Source organism: Felis catus, chromosome D3, assembly GCF_018350175.1.
Source record: "Felis catus isolate Fca126 chromosome D3, F.catus_Fca126_mat1.0, whole genome shotgun sequence".
Taxonomy (NCBI): Eukaryota; Metazoa; Chordata; class Mammalia; order Carnivora; family Felidae; genus Felis; species Felis catus.
This window is the reverse complement of record NC_058379.1, coordinates 1,453,663-1,473,685: the sequence shown is the minus strand read 5'-3', so window position 1 is coordinate 1,473,685 and position 20,023 is coordinate 1,453,663. Positions and strand designations below refer to the sequence as shown.

The following is a 20,023-nucleotide window of genomic DNA, read 5'->3' as shown; positions in this document are numbered from 1 at the left end:
CGAGGGCAGCACTGGGGGGCAGGAAGGGCCTCCCGGGTCAGGGAGCACGTCTGTCTCTCTTCCCTGGCGGGAGGAGGCAGTGCCATACTGCAAGGCTGGCCTGTCCCCCGCCCCCCCCCCCGGTGTCCTGGCCTGTCCCGCCCTCCCTGCAGCCTGGCTCCGGGTCAGCCAGTGTCCCCAGCCCTGGTTTCCAGCAGAAGCACCGGTTCCGCTGTCTGAGCCCGGCTCCACCAGGCTCCCAGCTCTCACCGCCCAGAGCAGCTGTGTGCTCGCCCCGCACCGTGTGCCCCGTTGTCCCCTGTTGTCCCCGTCACGGCCCCAGGAAGCAGCTCCTGCCTCCACTGCTGCATCCCTGCTCCCCGAGTGGAGGCTGGCACGGGGTCGGGGACGGTATCGGGAGCGCATTTCCATGTGTCTGGAACCTCTGCTGCCGACCTGACCACTGTGGCCCCTGTGTCCTGCACCCAATGGCCCAGGGGTGAGAGGCCACCTGCAGGGGTGAAGGAGGAAGATCGCTGGTTCTGTCCTGCCTCGGCCCTGCCAGCAGCCCCCAGCTCTCCCGTCTGTAAAGGGCTGTCGCACAGAGGAAACTCCTCTTGGTGCAGCTGCCTGAGGTGCTCCCGGGCTGGTCCGTCTGCAGGAGGAGCAGGTGTCTCTGGGGAGGGACTGCACCCACCCCCCTCCTGCTCCTTCCACACGTGACAAGGGGACCCCGACAGCCCTGGCCCAGTTAACAAGAGGCCTCAGTGAGCTTCAACTGGAAATACTCTCCCCAAAATCTTCTGTTTTGATGTTTCAATTTTTAAGAAAAAGCCAGCATATTTTGTGACCCATTTCTCATGATCAGTTCTCTCCCATACAGGTTTTCCAGGATCTAAAGTTGAAGGTAAATGGTCCGTGACAGTTTGTTTCTGAGATGTGAGTGTTTTAATTGTATTAAATTTGGGAAATTTAGAACCATGCAAAAATGAATTTTTATTTTCACTTTTTTAGTATTCTGCCTAATCCAAATTTCTGCATCCAAATTAACTGCATCCAATTCAATATCCAGGCCTGGTCAGTTCTGAGTAAATGTGTCATATCACAATCAGATTCAGTCAGACTGTACCTCCACCTTCTTCACAGGAGGTGTGGGTCTGGGTGCATCTGGTTTCATGACCATCAGCTCCCTCTGCACAGACATCTGTGGAGATGTCCATCCGGAGCTGGTCCTTGTGGGCAGCTGGATGGAGGGATGCAGGGATGACGGGCTGACGGAGGATGGGTTGAGGGATCAGGGATGAGGAACTGATGGAGGATGGATGGGTGGAGGGATGCAGGGACGGACCAACTTTTGGAGAATGGACAGGTGGAGGGATGCAGGGATGACGGAATGATGGAGGGTGGAGGGATGCAGGGATGACGGACTGATGGAGGATTGATGGGTGGAGGGATGTGCACAGTGGTGTATGATGTGTCTGTGACCCTCTCCTCCACACCCCACTTCAGGCCTCAGTGACCAGCTCTCTCTCACTTCCTAGCAGTGGCCAGCCTTTCAAAGGCAAGGACCTACGTGGCTTCATCCACGATCTCACTACCACCAAAAACATCTTGAGGAAATCATCACAAAAGGAAACAGGGGCAGTCCGAGTCAGACATTATTTGTCCCAAGGAGGATGTGAAAACTCAGTAGAGATTTAAGGTGAGTCATCGAATGAACAGGTTTCTTGTAAGATGGATTAAAGTGAGACAATTAAAATAGAGTAGGACCCCCCGGTGGTGTTTGGGGAATTGAGACATGGTTGGTTCACATAATCCCACCTTCCCAGTTGTGCCTCAAACCAATTACATCAGGATCTCTGGCCATTCCAAAGCCTCTCAGGTGATGCCAATGGGCAGCTACTTTGAGAACCATTAGAGCCCCTCTGTCCTCCTTGGGCTCTGGAGGTTTCTTTCCCACCCAAGCATAAGCACAGGGTGGGGTGGGGAGTGAGCAGAGATCTGGGGCAGTCTCCAGCTCTCCTCTCAGGACCTACTTTCCTTCCTCCTTCCTCCCCGGAGCCATGGACTCCATGGGCCAGTGAGCCCAGAATACATGCCCTCTTTGGGTCGAGCCCTCATCCCTAGGTCAAAGTCCTAGAGCCCTCATCCCTGGTCAAAGTCCAAAGAGTGACACTTGTCTCTTGGACATCCAGCCTTTATTTCCCTTTTCATAACCAGGTGTCCATTTCTCTCTGGGGCCATTCCCATGGCCCAGGACTTCAGATGTGGCCTCACTCCTGGTGTCCAGGGGTGGGTCATGCATCCGGGCCTGGGCCAATCAGACATTCCACCCGGACCACACCGATAGGAAAAGTGACAGGCGTGTTACCCAAACCAGGACTTTCAGCCCAAGCAGACATTATGCTTGAAAGGCTGGGAAGCGGTGGGCAATCTTTCTTGAAGCTTTTGAATTATGAATTGAGAGGATGGTAAGGTTTGAGTTGTTGGACAGAAATGCTCCAAGAATGAAACCAGTATAGACAAGAGGAGATGGGCCCCGTTTACATCACTTAAGCCCCTGAATGAAGCCAGATCTGAAACCCAACCCAGATATCTCAGGCACGTGCACCAAGTATCTCCTTTCACTTGAGCTGGTTTGGTGTGGGTTTCCTTTTGTTGTTGCCGGCAGAAAGGATCCTGGCGTACTCAGCACCTGCAGGTCCTCGTGACCTGGCCCTGCCCTCCCCCAGTCTCTGGCACACCGTGCTCCCTGTCCTCTCGAAACTCGAGAAACAAAGATCTTACAGAAGCTCAGCACAGGGAGCCAGATGGTCTGGTTCCGATCCCGGCCCTCCCACTCATTGTCGATGGAAATGCAGGCAGCCATTACCCCCACGTGCCCCAGCGTCCTCGTTTATGGCGTGGGGGTGTCGGTGTTACTGTGCTCCTTGCCTCATTCCCGGGCTGCGGTGGGAATTAAAATGCGAGGCGTACTTAAAGCAGTGAGCCCTGTGTTAGTGCCAGCTGTTGTTATGACAATGACTTTTGTGTCTAAGGGGTCTGGTCCTCCCACCTCGGGGCCTTTGCACCTGCTGTTTCCTCTGCCTGGAATGTCATCTATGCTGATTCCAGCTCTTTCAGATGTCAGCTCCCCAAGCATCCATTTAATGCTCCCAAAGATCCCTGTGTTTTCTAGCTCAATATCCACTACACTTTGCAATTCTATGTCTTTAGAGTAGTTATTGAGATTCTGTATCCCTCTCTAAACTGTAAACTTGAAGGCGGGGAACCCATCTGTTTTGCTACTAGGATTTATAGCTTCAATATCAAGGACAGAATCTGGTCCCTGAGAAAATACATTCCGAATGAATGAGCTATATGCTCTGGTAATGGAGGCACAGCTTCTTTACTAGAGAAATGTGCCTGATGCCTGACTGTGGCTGACACCCCAGCGATTCCAGGGCCGAGGTCACCCTGGTGCACGGGCTGTGAGCCGCGGTCCAAGCACTCAGGGCTGCAGCAGGGGGCCTCGAGCCACACTGTGAACCCGCAGCAGTCTGGGGACTGTAGACCGTCCATAGTCTCGATCACCTCACCCGGAAAGCTCTCGTCCTTGGACCCGCTCAGCACCCGCAGGCAGTGACAAAGTCCAGCAAGGTCCACAGGGGACACGTGGGCTGTCACACACTCCCCGGATGCACTAAATGGCTCCAACAAGCACATAATTAATCTCAGAGGAGAGAACGGTATCCTTTTCCTTCTAAACACTCTCAGATGCTATGAGCTTTTAATGAAAACTGAGGCAGGTATCGGTCTGCACTAAGATCACACGTGAGACCTGAGAGAATGGAGACGTGCCGGGAGGGCCTGGCGACGAAAACACAAGGTCACTGCAGTGACGTTCCCGGACGTGTGTTTGGCTCTTGACAATCAGAACAGACTTTGATGTCTTCTCGAAGCCTTGCTGCATTGTGAATTCGCACAGAGCCTTCTTTCTCAGCTCCCTCGGCTCTGCCAGCAGCACCGGGACCAGCGACATTCAGGGAGCAGAGCCGAGGGTGAGCCCGGGCAGAACTGTCCCCAGGGGACGGCCCGGCCCCCAAGCCCGTCCCAGGGTGGGCAGGCCTGGGGGATGCGGGGTCTGTGTGTAGGGGGTGAGGAGTCCCCGCCCTACCGTGGCCAAGCTGGAGAAGTCGTGGACGTATGCAGAAGGGGCCTACACTTCCCAAGGACCCCGACTCCAAGGCCACACACCCACGGGTGACATGTCCGCCAGGAATGGGTCACGGGTCTCTGGGTCCAAGCTGCAGACCCGGGCTCCTCCGGCGCCAAGTATCAGAAAACCTGGAAGAAGACTTGGGAGCTTTAATGGCTTTTCACCCAGAACTCAGAGTCCTTCCCCGCTTCTGCTCCCCTGTGCGCAGTGTGAAGGAAAGGGGGGCTCGGGAACCGGGCTCAGAGCGGCCCGAGGGGCAAACATCCAGGAAGCAGCCTCCTTGCCCCGACCCGGGTGGACGGGTGTTCCTCGGGGACCTGGCCCACGGCACCACCTCCCAGGGACAGAGTCCTCCACGGCCCAGCCAGGCGAGTTATTCCCAGCGTCCCTGGAATGACCCGTGGCAGGGGGAGCACTCCCAGGGCACTGGCAGGTAGAACAGAGCCGGTCCCAGGATGGAGAGTCCCAGCACAGCCCGGCTCCCCACGGTTCCACCAGCGCCCGCCTCACGTGAGGGCCCGCGCTCGGCCTCTCTCTGAGCCGTCAGGGCTGGGCACCGCGACCTGGTGTGCCCCCACCTGATGCCCCCATCCCGACCCTCGGGGATGCCCGGGCCCCCCAGGATCCGGGGGTTCTCCACCCGGCAGCTGGGCGGTTCCCACCTCCCAGTGAAGCCCCATTTCTGGTAACGGGAGGGACGCTGGGCCGGCCTGCGCGGCAGGAGGAGGCCGGGAGGATTTATGCAGAAGTCAACCAGGAACTTCCGCATAAGCTCTTTTTTATCTAACAGATAAAGGCTTCACTGCAAATCTTCACTGCACCACCAGAGCTCAGAGAGAAGCGTACACACGACAAATGTCTGACACAAACGTGTTGACGTTCTTCTCTGCGGACGATCGAAGGGTAACGAGTTACAACGGGGACGTGCGGTGCAAACGAGGCTCAGTGCGGCACCCCATCTCCCCCTCCGGAACAAGCGTGAAGACGCGCTGAGGGTCCTTGTCACCCCACAGCCTGGTGTCCCAACTCGGCTGGCCCGAGCATCCCCCTCTCAGGCTGGAAGGGATCACTGGGCCCCATGTGACCCTTTCCCACTTAACCTCCGAGTCCCGGGGCCGGTGTCAGTCGGCCTGTGTGTGGGTCACAGCCGCGCTGTCGGTGCGGCCAATCGAGGGCCATGCCTGGGCCCGCCCGCTCGCCCGTGAACTTCCCCTGGGTGTGAAGGGCCGTGTGTCACCTGCGCACGCCCTACCGTGTGACGGTGCTGTCGCCCGTGTCCCCTGATCCCACGCTCCCTCCGTGCTACCTGGCGCGTACCTCGTGCGCGTGCTGCTAGCTCTGCCCGGGCTCCACCTGAGCGTTTACACCGTGACCGCCCGCCTGTCAGGTGCCCCCACTGGGGTGGGGGGTGGGATGCTCGCACTGCAGTCTGTGACGGCCGTGTCCCCGCTCTCTCTGGGTCACCTGCAGTACCTGCACACGGCCCGCTGTGGTGTCGCTCGCCTGTGTAGCACCCCCACCTTCTCTGCACCGCCCACACCCGTGTCCGCGGCTCCGAGCGCCCTCAGGTCCACCTGCTCCCACGGTCCGGCTGCTCGTGCCGCCTGGACGTCACTCCAGCTGCTGACACGCTCAGTCCCGCGTGTCCCGTCTCCTCGGGAGTTCCAGGGCCCCAGGGGGACTGAGGAGGCCGCAGAGGCAGGGGAGGCCACGGACACCAGGGAGGCCGGAGACTGGGGAGGACATAGACACAAGGGAGACCACGGAGACTGGGGAGGCCACGGAGGTTGGGGAGACCAGAGACCAGAGAGGCCAGGGAGTCCGCGGAGACCAGGGAGAACACGGGCATTGCCCCTCGGTCCCCACAGCCCGGGCGCTGCTCACGTCCCCGAAGGTTGAGAACAAGCCCGACGGTGGAGGCTCAGGGCTGCGCTGGGAGGAGCACGACCCAGATGCGGCTCCCGATCGTCCCACCGCAGGCAGCAGGGAGGGTCCTCGAGCTGGAAGTGACAGTAGCCACCGCAGACCGGCCCTGCCCTGCACACTCAGGCACGGCTGGATCCAGCCCTCCAGCGATGGCATCAGAACGTCCCTCTCAAATCTTGGTCTTCGTCGGGTCTGGGTTCTGGAACCGAGGGGTCCAGGGAGTCCGTCACCTCACACCTCCGGGCCCTGCACGGTGACAAGACAGCGGCGGGCGGCGTGAGTCCTCAGCTCCTCCCGGAAGCCAGGCCTTCCCCTCAGCGAGCCGCAAAGCCCGACACTCACTGCGATTGGATGGGGTGGAGGCACGTGACTGGGCCTGAACCAATCCCTGCAGCCAGTGGGACGGGCCAGAGCCTTTCCTGTTGGACCTGGGACCAACGCTGATGCTCACTCTGATTCGTCTGGGCAGGGACTTGTGACTGTCCCGGCCCCAATCACCGTAGGCAGTGTGGGCCTTCCTTGACCAGACCTGGGTCCCCAAATCCCCTGCGGCCAAGGTGTCCCTGGATCGCGGGTCTGACCTCGGGGACCGTGTTTCCAGACGACACATGGGTGGACCTAGAAGGAAAGGTGGATGCTGGGACGCCGCCTGCAGGTGACCTCCACAGAACCTGGGTCAATGTCTCAGGCCCCAGCCCTTCCCACCCAGGGACCCTGACCTAAGGAGACGAGGGGACACCACTGGGGCATTTCCTCCTCATTTCTGGGCCTGGACGCACATCTTTGGGACCTGCTTCCCCAGCCCAGCCGGGACGTGCAGGCCTAAGCCTCCCGGACAGTCCTGGCTGGAGCCTGGGAGCTGCCCCTGTGCCGTGCCTGGTCCTATCCGGTCCCTGGTCCCTCCTGCAGATCCCATGCCCTGCTCCCCAAGCGCAGCCTCTGCCCTGGAGCTCCCCTGCCCCCCTCCCCAAGCCCAGCCTCCACCCTGCAGATCCCCGCCCCCCTCCCCAAGCCCAGCCTCTGTCCTGCAGATCCCTTGCCCTGCTCCTCAAGGCCAGCCTAAGCCCTGTAGATCCCCAGCCCTGTCCCCAAGCCCAGCCTCCGCCCTGCAGATCCCCTGCCCCCTCCCAAGCCCAGCCTCCTCCCTGCAGATCCCCTGCCCCCTCCCCAAGCCCAGCCTCTGCCCTGCAGATCCCCTGCCCCCCTCCCCAAGCCCAGCCTCCGCCCTGCAGATCCCCTGCCCCCTCCCCAAGCCCAGCCTCCGCCCTGCAGATCCCCTGCCCCCCTCCCCAAGCCCAGCCTCCGCCCTACAGATCCCCTGCCCTGCTCCCCAAGCCCAGCACCTGCCTGCAGATCCCCTGTACCCCTCCCCAAGCCCAGCCTCTGCCCTGCAGGTCCCCTGCCTCTCTCCCCAACCTCAGCCTGGGCCAGCGCCCCTCCAAGCCCCCTCCTGATGTGCTCCTCCGCGGGTCTGTGTCTGCCCTAGTCTGAAGGCTCGGCTTCAGTGCATCAGCGTGAAGATCTGTGAAGATCCCAGCCTTGTGTGACTGAGTTAAGTGTACCGCGATCTGGAAGGACTGCACACGCTAATGGATTTGGATTTGTAACCTGATGCCTGGCTTTGGAAGCTGCTTCGTCATCCACAGGCATGGCTCCCTAACAGAGAGCCGCAGACTGAGGATGTGGGTGCCGGCGTGAACCCGGACGCTGGTGTTCTCCACTCCACGTGAAGCCAGAGGTGCTGTCTAATGAAGTGGAAAGTCTGGCAGAACTTCCAGAAGGAAGGCCTGAGACGGGGTGACAACAGCCCAGGGTCCTGTGTCCAGATGAGGGGAGCACAGCAGAAGCCGACCTCCAGCTGGCACAGACCGGAAGGTGCCCCACCTGATGCCAGGTGTGTGCACAGGTGCTGGGGTGGATGTGAGGTCGGGACGGGACACAGAGGAGGATGCGGTGAGCAGGCTGGGTCCCCCGTCCGCTGAAGCGAAGGACCGGCTGGGTCACCACAGACCCCCACCAGGAACCAGCCTCCGCTGTTGACGACACACTTTCTGATGCCCACGCTGCCCTCTGCCTAGCAAACAGGGCAGAGGTTCCACAGCCAACCCCCGAGAAGTGGCGAGAAAGGACAGGGATTGGGAAAACGTGTGACGTGCTCGAGTTACTTTGTTTTCTAAAAGGCTGTCCTCTTTGTGCCCTAGCTGGGAAAATGACAACGTCTGAAGATTTATTTTGTTAAGAAAGCTAGTCTTTATGTTCTGGGCTTTTCACACATTTTGTAAAGGTTCCCAGGGACAGCTCGTTCTGTCTCTACGGGCAAGTCTGCTTCACACACCAGTATTTATTGTCTGGCCTGGGAACCTCCCCCCACTTTCTGGTCATCACCGGCTGCACCTGCTCCGGTACTGACCCCAGAACGTCCTCTGTGGTCTGGGGCCGGCGACAGCGTCCTCTAACGTCCCACGGAGAATTCTTGGATGATGCGGAGCCTGCGTCCGAGGGATGGGCGAATGCGGTGGGTACGGATGCCCCTCAGCGTGGCCCTGCCCAGATGTTCCCAGCGCCCCTGGGTGCAGGCATCTCTCCATCCTCTCTCCTTGCTGTCCCCTCATCCCACAGGAGGGAGGGGGTGGGCTCCAGGCTGCCAGAGCCCCGCCCCACCCCTCCTTGCCCCAGCCTTCCTGGGGACAAACCAGCAGATGCATCACTAGCTCCCCTGGCTGACTCCAGAACGCTCCACTGTCCTGAGAGGTCGGGATGCTGGCCTCCAGTAGCCCAGCTGCCATCACCACCCATGGCTCTTCTTCCTCCTCTGCCCTGTTTGCTTCAGCAGAGGGCAGAGTGGGCCTCAGAAAGTGTGCATCAATGGTGAAGATGGGTACACACCGGTCTGGGCTGACTCAGCCCGTCGTAACTTTCTGTAGATGGGGAGGCTACAGCTGAGGGGCCAGGCTCTGCCCGCCTCCCTGCAGAGCTGGGCTCCAGGCAGGAGCCTGGGGACACAACCTGCTGGCGACATGCAGCATGGCTTTTCCCTCACCCTCCTGCAGACCTCCCCCTGCATTCATCCGGAACCCAGCCCACATTCTCGGTGTCTAACCGGAGACAGACCGACAGACAGACAGGGCCTCACCCTGGACCTCCTCAGCGTCCACCATCATCCATCATCATCGTTGTCGGTGTAGGCCTGAGGTCGGGCCCTTTAACGATGACGCTCACGTGAGGTTGGGGTCAAGGAGAAGTGTGGCCAGCCCTGAGAGAAAGGCACTTCAGCCACGCCCGCCGAGGGAGCCGCACACTCATGGCCTCCACACCGCAGATCTGTGAGCAAACTGGGACGATGTATCCCCAGGCCCAGCCTGGGGAGGAGCCCTGCTGGGAGGAGCCCTGGTCTGTTGGGAAGCTGCCCCGGAGCATCCGTGGAGGGCGTCTGCTGGGGTCCTGACGTCTGCGAGAGCGAGGACGTGCCCGGTTTTGATCTTGCGTTGGAAGAGGGAGGGCGTGGTGAACCCCGTGTGCAGCGTGGTCAGCGCTCGGGGCCTGGTGTGGTGTCCGGCAATGGCGGGGGTGCGGGTGCCAGCAGAGGACGTGCGGGAGCCTCTCTGGGGGTGCGGCACGGGAGCTATTACTGGATGGGGCTGTAGGGAGAGAGTTCCAGAAACGCAGGTGGGGCCGGGCCTGGTGCACTAGGACGGGGTGGGGACCATGCGTGGTGGGCGCAGAGGGGGGCCCACAGGTCCCGTCCCCGAGCTCGGGCTCGAGGAGAAGCCCGCGCGGACGGGGACGAGCCCCCGCGCCTCCCGGCACTCCCTTCCCACGTGGACACGTCCAGGGTGGAAGCCAAGCCGCTCTCCCGAAGTCCCTTGCAGCTGCCCTGCCCCCACGTGACCCGCGTCCGCCAACCAGAAGCCTCCCGTGAGCCTCCGCGCGGGAAGAGAGCCGGGGAGGAAGATGGCGCCGGGGTCTATGAGGCCGAGTAGCCTGAGGGGACGGTGTCCCCGGCGGGCGGGGGCCGAACGGCTGCCTGGCGTCCGTGGAGGAGCCCGTGCACGCGGCCCCTGAGTCTCTGCCCACGACGGGCCGGGAGCGTCCCGACGTCCCCAGCGGCCGCCCAGGGCCACCTCCCAGGCGCGAGTTGAAATGCGCAGGCTCAGACCCGCCCGCACCGCCTGCGTCCCAGGCCACGTGTCTCCCAGGCGCAGGGGCCGCGTGTGCGCCTTGACCTCGGGGAGCACCTGCCCTGCGCCGTGCCCGGTCCCGCTGTCGGCGCTCCTGTCGCTACAGGTAAGACCCTGATGACGGAGGAGCCGCGGGCGGGACCCCGCCGGGGAGAGGGACCCGGTGTTCCCTGTGTGTGTCCCTCCTGCCGCTGGACGCCGGGGGCCACACCCCTGCACACTTAGACCCGAGCACGTACACGACTCAGCCGCGCCAATCCAGGAACATTCATTCACTTACACGGGCAGAGCTACAGAGACACGGGCTGGGGTGACGTGGCCCCCCGCGTCCCTGGAACTGCAGGAGTGAACCGAGCCTGCCGGACTTCCGCCCCTCATGCCCCTCGTCCCACCTTTGCACTGACGTTGGACACCCACGAGTCCACGGGGGCGGAGTGTGGGGGGAGGGTGCTCTAAGGAGCGGCCCCAGCCCCAGGCCGGGTGGAATGTCCTAGTTCCTGCCTCGGGGGGAAGGGGGGGGGGTCACTGGGCTCAGCTCCACTGGCTGCACGTCGCTGAGGATCAAACGCTAATAGGTCATTATCCTATTATCCGCGCAGGATGTTTGTGTGTGTGGCGGGGGTGGGGCCTGCACAGGGCAGAGCGGGCTGGGGACCCCAGGAGGCGACACAGCGTGTGCCATTCGTGCGCCGGCAGGGGCCTCGGCACCGAGAGGAGTAGACCTCGCGTGTTCCTGATCGGCTTTGAGTACCGTTTGTAGCCGGGCCAAGTCTCTCCCAGTAATCCATTTCTGGGGAAGAAAATCACATTTGAGAGAGTCATTATGTAGTATACTGCACTTGAAATTATAATTCTATGAAATCTCATTACGTCTAGACTAAAAGGAATTGAATTTTGATTATTTAACTACATTTCCTGTTGCTCTAAGGAGATGGCTGTTCTTCTGAAGGCGGTCTGCCCCATTCGTTAAGAGTGACGTTTTCAGAGCGGCGCTAGGGGGCTTCCAGAAATCTCTCGCGTCTCAGCGTTTGTCCAGGGCGTCGTTCTGGGTCCCCAGGCCCCCTTCCTTTCCCCCTGCATTTCCCAGGCCCTGGGCTGGGCTGGTCTCTGCCTGGACTAGTCCATCAGAGGCAGTGGTGGAGGGTCAGGGCAGAGAACCCGGAGTATCCCCTCTGCCTGCACCTGTTCCTGCAGGGGCTGCATCTCCGCCAGGGCTGGGGTGGGCGCTGTGGCCAAGCGCAGGGAACCCCACCCCTCTCTCGGTCTCTCTAACCCCGGTGCTTGGTGGCAGGTCGCTGGGCTGACTGACCTTTGGCTTCTCGGCTTTTCCACACTGACGCCTGCATTAACCGTCCCCGGGTTGGAGCCCCCGCAGTGATTCCTGTTTACCTGGTTGGACCCTGGTGTGCGTGCTCCTCACCAGGACTCAGGCCTCTAAATCCTTCTCCTCCTCTTCCACCCCCATCCCTACAGACTCTCATCACCCTCCAAGCAGGCCCCAGGACCTTTGTTCATGCTGTCTGTTTTCAGGAGTCCTCCCTGCAAACCCTACTCCTCTTTGAAGTCCCAGCCCAGGTGTGGTCTCCATAGGTCACCAGTCTTGAGCCTGCCAGGTGCAGAGATGAGATGTGCTGGGTCCTCCCAGAGCCCTCGTTTGTCCCCTCTGGGTGCTCAGCAAGAGCACGTGGTGGTCTTGTCACACACGTTCACACTCATTCTTGTTTTCATGGTTTCCCCCCAAGTGTTCATTGATGCTGACCAGTGTTCCCAGCTGCAGTGGAGCAGGACAGTCTGGACTTCCTCAGCTGTAAGTGCGGAAATGTCAGCTCAGACTGGCTCAAGACAGAGACTGTTGACTGACGTGAGCTAGCTCTCCATAGTTTGTTAGCTTCAGGCACGGCTAGATCTGGGACATCAGCTTACGGTATCAGAATGCTGTCTCTTTACCCCTCTTGGCTCTGCTTTCCTCCGTGTGGGTGCTGGAGGTGCAACAGGGAATGAGAACTTCCGGTTGCAAGTGACAGAAACTCTGACGAGAACTGGCTTGAACACAGAAATGTTCACTGATGTAGGTAACTGACCCGTCCGTGGGCAATTAGCTGCAGGCACGGATGGATCTAGGAGGCCCGTCGGCATCTCTGGGGATTCTCTCTCCTCGGTACTCAGCTTGCCTCTGTGTCCGCTGCATTCTCGGACGGACGCTTTTCACGTGGTGTCAAGATGCCTTGGAAGGTTGCGAGGCTTAGATCGTAGTCTCGGAAACCCCGGCAGAAGTGCCTGACTTGTCCACTGGGTCCACGGAGAGTTTCAGAATTCAGTTTCCTGGTGTCCCCGTGGTCGGGCGTGAGTCACGTGTCCATCCTTGAAGCATGGCTTGTTGCCAGGCACGCGTGGCATTGTGCACCGGGTGCCTGAGACGCAGGCCCCGAGAGACCAGGCACAGAACTGAGACCACAGGAAAGAGTCTGGACGTGCATATCGGTGGGGGTTTCGATTCAAGACCGTTGTAGGCTTGCGCTATTGTGATGCGGGGAGACGGTAGGCACTGGTTCCCCAGTTTTCCCCAGCGGTGACGTCTGCGAAAAAGTGTGGCACGACGACGTCACCACCGGGGAACTGACAGTGAGGCCCAGTCAGGTGGGGGGAAAGGTGGTGGTCGTCCTGGACCAGGCGTCCAGGACACTTCTCAGCTGTGTGTTCCCCGTGTGCCCTGCGCGTCTGTGGGGGTCTCTGGTGGGAGGGCACAGCGCCGACCGGCAAGGCCTTCCCTGAAGGTGCAGGTGACAGGATCCTTCGAGGCGCGGATTGCCTGGGGACGTCGTCAGAGCCGCAGTAGTTAAGCTTTGGCTTTATAAGGGGAAGGTGTCCAGGCTCGTCTGTGCGACTGACGACTACCATAGACGTTTCCTCGAGAACCACCCCCCCCCCCAGGATGGCAGACTAGGAAGGGGTCCGTGTGTCACCTGAAAGTAACGTCTAACGTGGAAACCACGGAGGCAGCCTGCCTTTGTCCGAAGGGGAGTGTCTCTTACCTGGTGTGACGTCGGCTCCGTGACTGGCAGAGAGCGTGCCGTCTTCCGACACTCCCTCCCTCGATCACTGTATATGATACTCCAGCACAACACAACGTCCGGCCCTACCAGCCCCCGTAACATGGGGCCGCTGAGGGTGTGGATCCGGCATTTTTGTGTCCCGTTTCTCACGCGGAGCCGGGTCCACACGGGGCCCCGGTAAATGCGTGTTGACTGCTGGCCGCCCATCGGCTGTGCCCGTCACTCCTGTTTGCCTGGTCTCTGAGCTGGTTTCTTTCTCGGTAACGTCCCTCCAGCTCTTACCTCATGGCTCCAGCCTGGGGAGAGCCACCTGGGGAGAGCGTGTGGGGAGAGCCACCTGGAGAACGTCGCTGGGGAGCTGGCCTCACATGGACACAGGAAGGAAACAAATGCCCATCATCAGTGTTCTGATTTCGTCTGTCTCTACGATTCTGGGAGAGATCGGGCACTGGCTGCTGGAATGTTCCCTGAGGTCAGAAAGGGCCAGGGCTCCAGTGTAGCATTTGCTCGGCTGCAGACACACCTGGTGTCCCATCAGGCAGGAGGCACGTCCCTCAGGAACCGTCTCCTCTTCCTGTGGGACATGGTCCTGAAGGGGGCGTCTGTCACCAGCGGGAGCTCCCTCCGCCCCAGCGCCGTCCCGTTTCCGTCCACCCTCCCCTGCGGGGCCCTCGTTCCTGGAGGTCAGTGCACTCAATGTATTCACACCTGGGTGGTATCTGTCCTTGGGTCCTGTTCTGGGGGCCCTGCGTGTCTCCAGGTCAGGCAGGGGTGGGGTGGAAAGTGGGGGCGTCTTGGGGAGGCGCCTGCTGAGAAGGAGGCTTCTGCCAGAGGGGCCTTCCTGCGGCAGGTGGAGGAGGCTGGACCGCTCTGTGGGCTCGAGTCGGTTTACTTGGGATTAGCGACCGGAAACCACACCTGCCACATCCCATACACGCCGGTTTCGGTGGATTTGCTGCTGATCTCGGTGCTAGAAATTGCTGGGCCTCGGGAGACGCCTGATAAGCAGAATTTCACGAGGGAGACAACTTCACACAAGCGACTGCAGTCCGGTCTGCTGCCAGCGTGGGGGTCTGTAATTTTACGAAGGCGAGTTTGCCCTCTCGGGGCTCCTCGGCTGGAAGACGGCGGTGGCTCCTGGGATGGAAGGAGCCGGCTCAGGTGGGATTCTGGCACAGACACGGCCCCACCATGACCCTTGTTCCTGCCGAGGTCACAGGTGTGACCCTGAGGTCACGCTGTCCCACGCTGTGCCAGCCCCAGGATGGACCTGCTCCTTCCCGCTCTGACTCGGTGGTGACAGAGCTCTGGCCGCCCCATTTCCTGCCAACACCTGGGCGGGGTCCTTCTAAAGCTCATCTGGGGTGTCTACACCCCCTCTTGGGTATTGATCCTATATCCTGTCGTTTTGTGTCCAGACGAAAGTCTGTTTATTGCCTAGAATGGAACGGACACTTGGACCCAGCGTGCGCAGTAGCCTTGGTCGTGCCTGGGCGTGGCCTCTGACCGAACCCCGCCTGAGCACCCAGTGTCTTCCTGCCTCTGGCCAGCACGTCCAGCAGGTGTGGGAGCTTCCTGGTCACAATACCGATATCCCCAACCCAATTTTGAGGAGAAACAGGTGCAGTAGAAGGCAGGGCTGGGAAGAGGTGGGACCTGAACGGAGCCTGGGAAGCCTACTGGGCTGGAGATGCAGCCTGGGGCCACCGGTCACAGGAGGGAATCAGAATGACCTTCCCAGACAGGCTGGGTGGCTGGAGGTTGCCGTGGGATCCGCTGCCATTGGGACACAGACTGGGCAGAAGGGGAGGGGAACCCCTGCCAGAAGGAAACGCAGGGTCAGGGAAAACGGGCACACATGAGTGTCCTGTCCGTCCACATCTCACCTGGTGGTTCCTCCCCAGTTGAAACACCGTCTGGGGTCAGTGACTCAGCTCCCCTGAGGGCTGTGAAACAGTGGCATCTGGTCATACCTGTTTGCCACCTCTGGTGGCTGCCATTCTCCTGCGAAGCAGAGCCATTGGGAGGCAGGAGTGGCTGAGTCCCGTCTCTGGAATCATCAGTGTACAAAGTAACGGTGGTCCTGGCTGGGACTTGCCTATAGCACACGGACACAGAAAACCGTTATTGAGAATGTTTGGGAAAATTAGAATATAATCTGGGTGTCAGACTGGGGATGTTATAAGCTTTTGTAAACATGATGATGTTGTCTATAGGGAAAATGTTGCTCTCATGACTTACATGCAGGCCAGAAAAACCAAAAACTCTTTCCTTCCCTAAGTGACCCCTGAGAGTCACTCACTCCTCAAGAGTACGATGAAATCAGGAAGACTGCGGGCGTTTTGCATGCACATGTGCACACACGCTCACTAGCAGAGTGGGGTAGCCGGCACAGCTCAGAATGGCACGGGATTTTACACGTCTGGACTCTGAACCTCCTCTCCTTCAGTCCTGCCCGCGTCCCCTGTGACTGAGACTGAAGCTCATTTGAGGAGAAGGTTGACGGTTTGGGGTCGAACGTGGGCAGTTGTGTGCTGTTCTCGGGTCTTCGTCCCTCCCGCGTCCTCACTCGTCCCGGACGTTGGGTTTGGACACGCGACTTGCTTTGGCCGATGGACGGAGTCAGATGGGATGGGGCTGATTCCACGCTGAGACTGAAGACGCCTTGGATGTGTCCTGGGTCCTCTTACAGCTCTGCTCTTGTCCTGAGAAGGACAGGCCTAGGCTAGCCCGCCGGTCCCGGGGAGACGAGGCACGTGGTGTGGGTTCAGACCAGGCCAGAGGTGCCCCACTGCTGACCCGTGAGTGGGTCCCACCAGACCATTGGAAACCCCCGTGAGGAAGGCCCGGGTTAGCCGACCTCAGCAGGTCTGCAGGCCCGTGAAGACAGACGGCTGCTGTTGCAGGGCCTGTTTCGGGGAGAGTCATGCCGTCCTCCGTGGCAATAGCTGACCGACAGGGTCCCCTTCCAGTCCGGGCAGCCAGGAGTATGTGGGCGTCCCGGTCCTACAAGTGCCTGGGCCCCTCACCCCACCGAGACAGCAGCTCTGGAAAAGTTGGGGGAGCCTCCTCCCTACCGCATCAGTGAGGATACCAGGCGCTGTCGGGCTCCACTGCTTTCCAGACGCTTAACGGGCAATTTACACCTCCTGTAATAAACACGTAATTATTGCTTATGAAGGTTTTAGGACTGCATTATGGGAATGATCTATCTTTGCTCAGGAGTTAGTGTGAAAAAATACTGTCCCCAGCCAAGCCTCCTCCTGGACGGTGACGTGCAACGTGTTTATCCACAGCAGGGGATCGGATCGCAACGGGCTTTTATGTTCAGACGCAGGACTCCCCACCCTCCCCCGCGAAAACCCTCCCCAGTGGGTGGACGATCAAGCGGGTAACACGTCAGACGGTGAGAAGTCATCCCTGTTCCTGGGGAAGAGACTTCTAACCCTCCTCGCCAGCGCTGGACTGATGTGGGGACCCCGAGGCCGCAGAGCCTGCGGCAGGTTGTACGGACCTGGTGAGAATCTTCGTGCTTATCCAGTCGTCCTAGGAGGGTGGCAACATAGCCTACCACATCATCAAGTTCCCGTGATGGGGCATTGAGGGCCGGGACCCCCCAGCCAGCCGAGGACACAGGCGGGTCTGGGCTGGGAGAGCTGCCTGGAGGCCCCGGGCCCGCACGCGCTGTGTTCTGGAGGGCGTTACAGGACTTTTGGGAAGCGTTCAGAAGTACCCTGTCCGTGCTCCCACGGGCATGGGCCTGACATTGGGTGCAGCCACGTGATGTGTTTGGGCCCGTTGCAGAGGGATGCCACCACAGTTAGAAAAGCGCTCCGTGGTGAGCCCTGAGAACAGCCTGCCGGCCAGCCCCCTAACCCAGAAGGACAAGAGTCACAGGATCTGACCCCAGGCCTGCGGCTCAGCGGGAGCCTCACTTGGCTTAGCCGCTTCCACCCCCCTCCCCTGGGTGAGCCCCACTGCACTCCCTGAGGACCACCAGCCTGTGCCCCTCCAGCTACATCTTCCCCGCCACTACTGCCCAGAGGGCCCCTTGCTCCTGGTGCAGAGCCCCTGGCTTCAGGCTGATGAGCTGTCTGGGCTGAGCCAGAAATGGCCTTTGAGAGCAGGTCTAGGTGCTGCCCTGCCAGGGAGAACGTCCTGAGTGATGGCTTTCTAGCACGACGACACGGATAAACTAAGCCTCCCACATACAATAAAACCAGTCTCCCTTCCACAGGCTTTCCTCCTGAGGGCGGGCACTAAGCACAATCTACAGTTTTAAGATCAGGTTTGCGAACCATGGGTTTGCTCATCTTGCTTCCAGAAGCTCAGGCACAGCAGGTTCTCTGGGCCACCTGCACAGCAGGGTATGTGCCCCCAACAGCCTGTTCCCGAGGGCAGCACCGCACCCTCTGACATCACTCACAGGGAATCCAGGGGGTTGGGCAGGCCCCTATGCTCCCTAATTCGGCCCTTTTGTCCCCAACACTTTCCTTGAGATCACGGGTCAAAACGACTGTGCTTGGCGTGGGCTTGTTCAGTTCACACGGGCTAGACCTGTGGGTACCTGGCTTTTCTGAGAAATGCCGTGAAATTCCCACTTTGCTTCTGTTCTCTCTTTCTACCTGCTCTGCTGAGTTACCACGCAGGTAAAAGAGAAGGCGTGTGCTGATAAATTGGGCAAGTGTGTATCCATATGAAACCATCACACAGTTAAAGTGATGAGCATATGTATGACCTCTCATTAATATGGCAGTGCTCGCAGGCTCAGGGCACTTAACAAGCTTTTAAAACACATAAGGGACAGAAGACTAGCCAAAATGTTGAAACAAAAGAATTCTCTGCAAAAGAAATTCCAGGAATAAATGACAGCTAAAGAATTGCTCAAAACAGGGGCGCCTGGGTGGCGCAGTCGGTTAAGCGTCCGACTTCAGCCAGGTCACGATCTCGCGGTCGGTGAGTTCGAGCCCCGCGTCGGGCTCTGGGCTGATGGCTCGGAGCCTGGAGCCTGCTTCCGATTCTGTGTCTCCCTCTCTCTCTGCCCCTCCCCCGTTCATGCTCTGTCTCTCTCTGTCCCAAAAATAAATAAACGTTGAAAAAAAAATTAAAAAAAAAAAGAATTGCTCAAAACAGATATAAATAATATAACTGAACAAGAATTTAGAATAATAATCATAAGATTAATCGCTGGGCTTGAACAAAGCATAGAAGACAGCAGAGAATCTATTGCTTCAGAGATCAAGGAACTAAAAAATAGTCATGATGAATTTAAAATGCTGTAAATGAGGTGCAAAATAAACTAGAGGCGGTGACAGCAGGAATTGAAGAGGCAGAGTATAGGTGTAATAGAAGATAAAAATATGGAAAAAATGTGAAGGTGAGAAAAAGATAAATTCTGGGCCACGAGGGGAGAATTAGAGAACTAAGTGATTCATGAAATGGAACAATATCTGTATCATAGGAGTTCCAGAAGAAGTGAGAGAGAAAGGGGCCAAAGGTGTGCTTGAACAAATCATAGCTGAGAACTTCTCTGATCTGGGGAAGGAAACAGGCATTGAAATCCAAGAGGCACAGAGAACTCCCTTCAGATGTAACTTGAATTGAACTGCATGACATATCATAGTTTCTGAAACTGGCAAAATAAAAAGATAAAGAATTCTGAAAGCAGCTAGAGACAAACGGGCCTTAACCTACAAGGGTAGACACATAAGGGTAGTAGCAGACCTATCCACTGAAACTTGGCAGGCCGGAAAGGAGTGGCAGGAAATTTTTCATGGGATGAATACGAAAAATATGCAACCAAGAATCCTTTATCCAGAAAGCCTGTCACTCAGAATAGAAGGAGAGATAAAGGTTTTCCCAAACAAACAAAAACTGAAGGAATTCATCACCACTAAACCAGCCCTACAAGAGATCCTAAGGGGGACTCCATGAGTGTTGCAAAGACTACAAAGAATCAGAGACATCACTACAAGCATGAAACCTACAGACATCACAATGACTCTAAACCCATATCTCTCAATAATAACACTGAATATAAATGGACTAAATGCTCCAACCAAAAGACATAGAGTATCAAAATGGATAAAAAAAAACAAAAAACAAAACAAGACCCATCTATTTGCTGTCTATAAGAGACCCATTTTAGACCTGAGGACACTTTCAGATTGAAAGTGAGGGGATGGAGAACTATCTATCATGCTACCGGAAGTCAAAAGAAAGCTGGAGTAGCCATGCTTATATCAGACAAACTAGATTTTAAACTAAAGGCTGTAACAAGAGATGAAGAAGGGCATTATATCATAATTATGAGATCTACCCATCAAGAGAGCTAATAATTGTGAATGTTTATGCACCGAATTCAGAAACACCCAAATCTGTAAAACAATCACAAACATAAGCAATCTTATTGGTAAGAATGTGGTAATTGCAGGGGACTTTAATACTCCAATTACAACAATGGACAGATCATCTAGACAGAAAATCAATAACGAAACAATGGCCCTGAATCATGCACTGGACCAGATGGACTTGACAGATATATTTAGAACTTTTCATCCTAACGCAGCAGAATATATATTCTTCCCAAGTGCACATGTAACATTCTCCAAGGTAGATCACATACTGGGTCACAAAACAGCCCTCAATAAATACAAAAGAATTGAGATCATACCATACACACTTTCAGA

At 58.0% G+C, this 20,023-nt stretch overlaps 1 long non-coding RNA gene across 5 annotated transcripts in view; it reads left to right on the top strand.

Annotated features, from left to right (window-relative positions):
• The window catches only part of LOC102901790, a 110,249-nt gene that overhangs the window by 13,725 nt on the left and 76,501 nt on the right, over window positions 1-20,023 (top strand). For all 5 annotated transcript variants that reach the window (XR_006588389.1, XR_006588388.1, XR_006588386.1 and 2 more), the window contains exons 9-12: window positions 863-886; window positions 1,521-1,681; window positions 4,968-6,758; window positions 7,590-10,387. This is a non-coding gene — a long non-coding RNA (uncharacterized LOC102901790). The remainder of the gene's footprint in view (window positions 1-862; window positions 887-1,520; window positions 1,682-4,967; window positions 6,759-7,589; window positions 10,388-20,023) is intronic.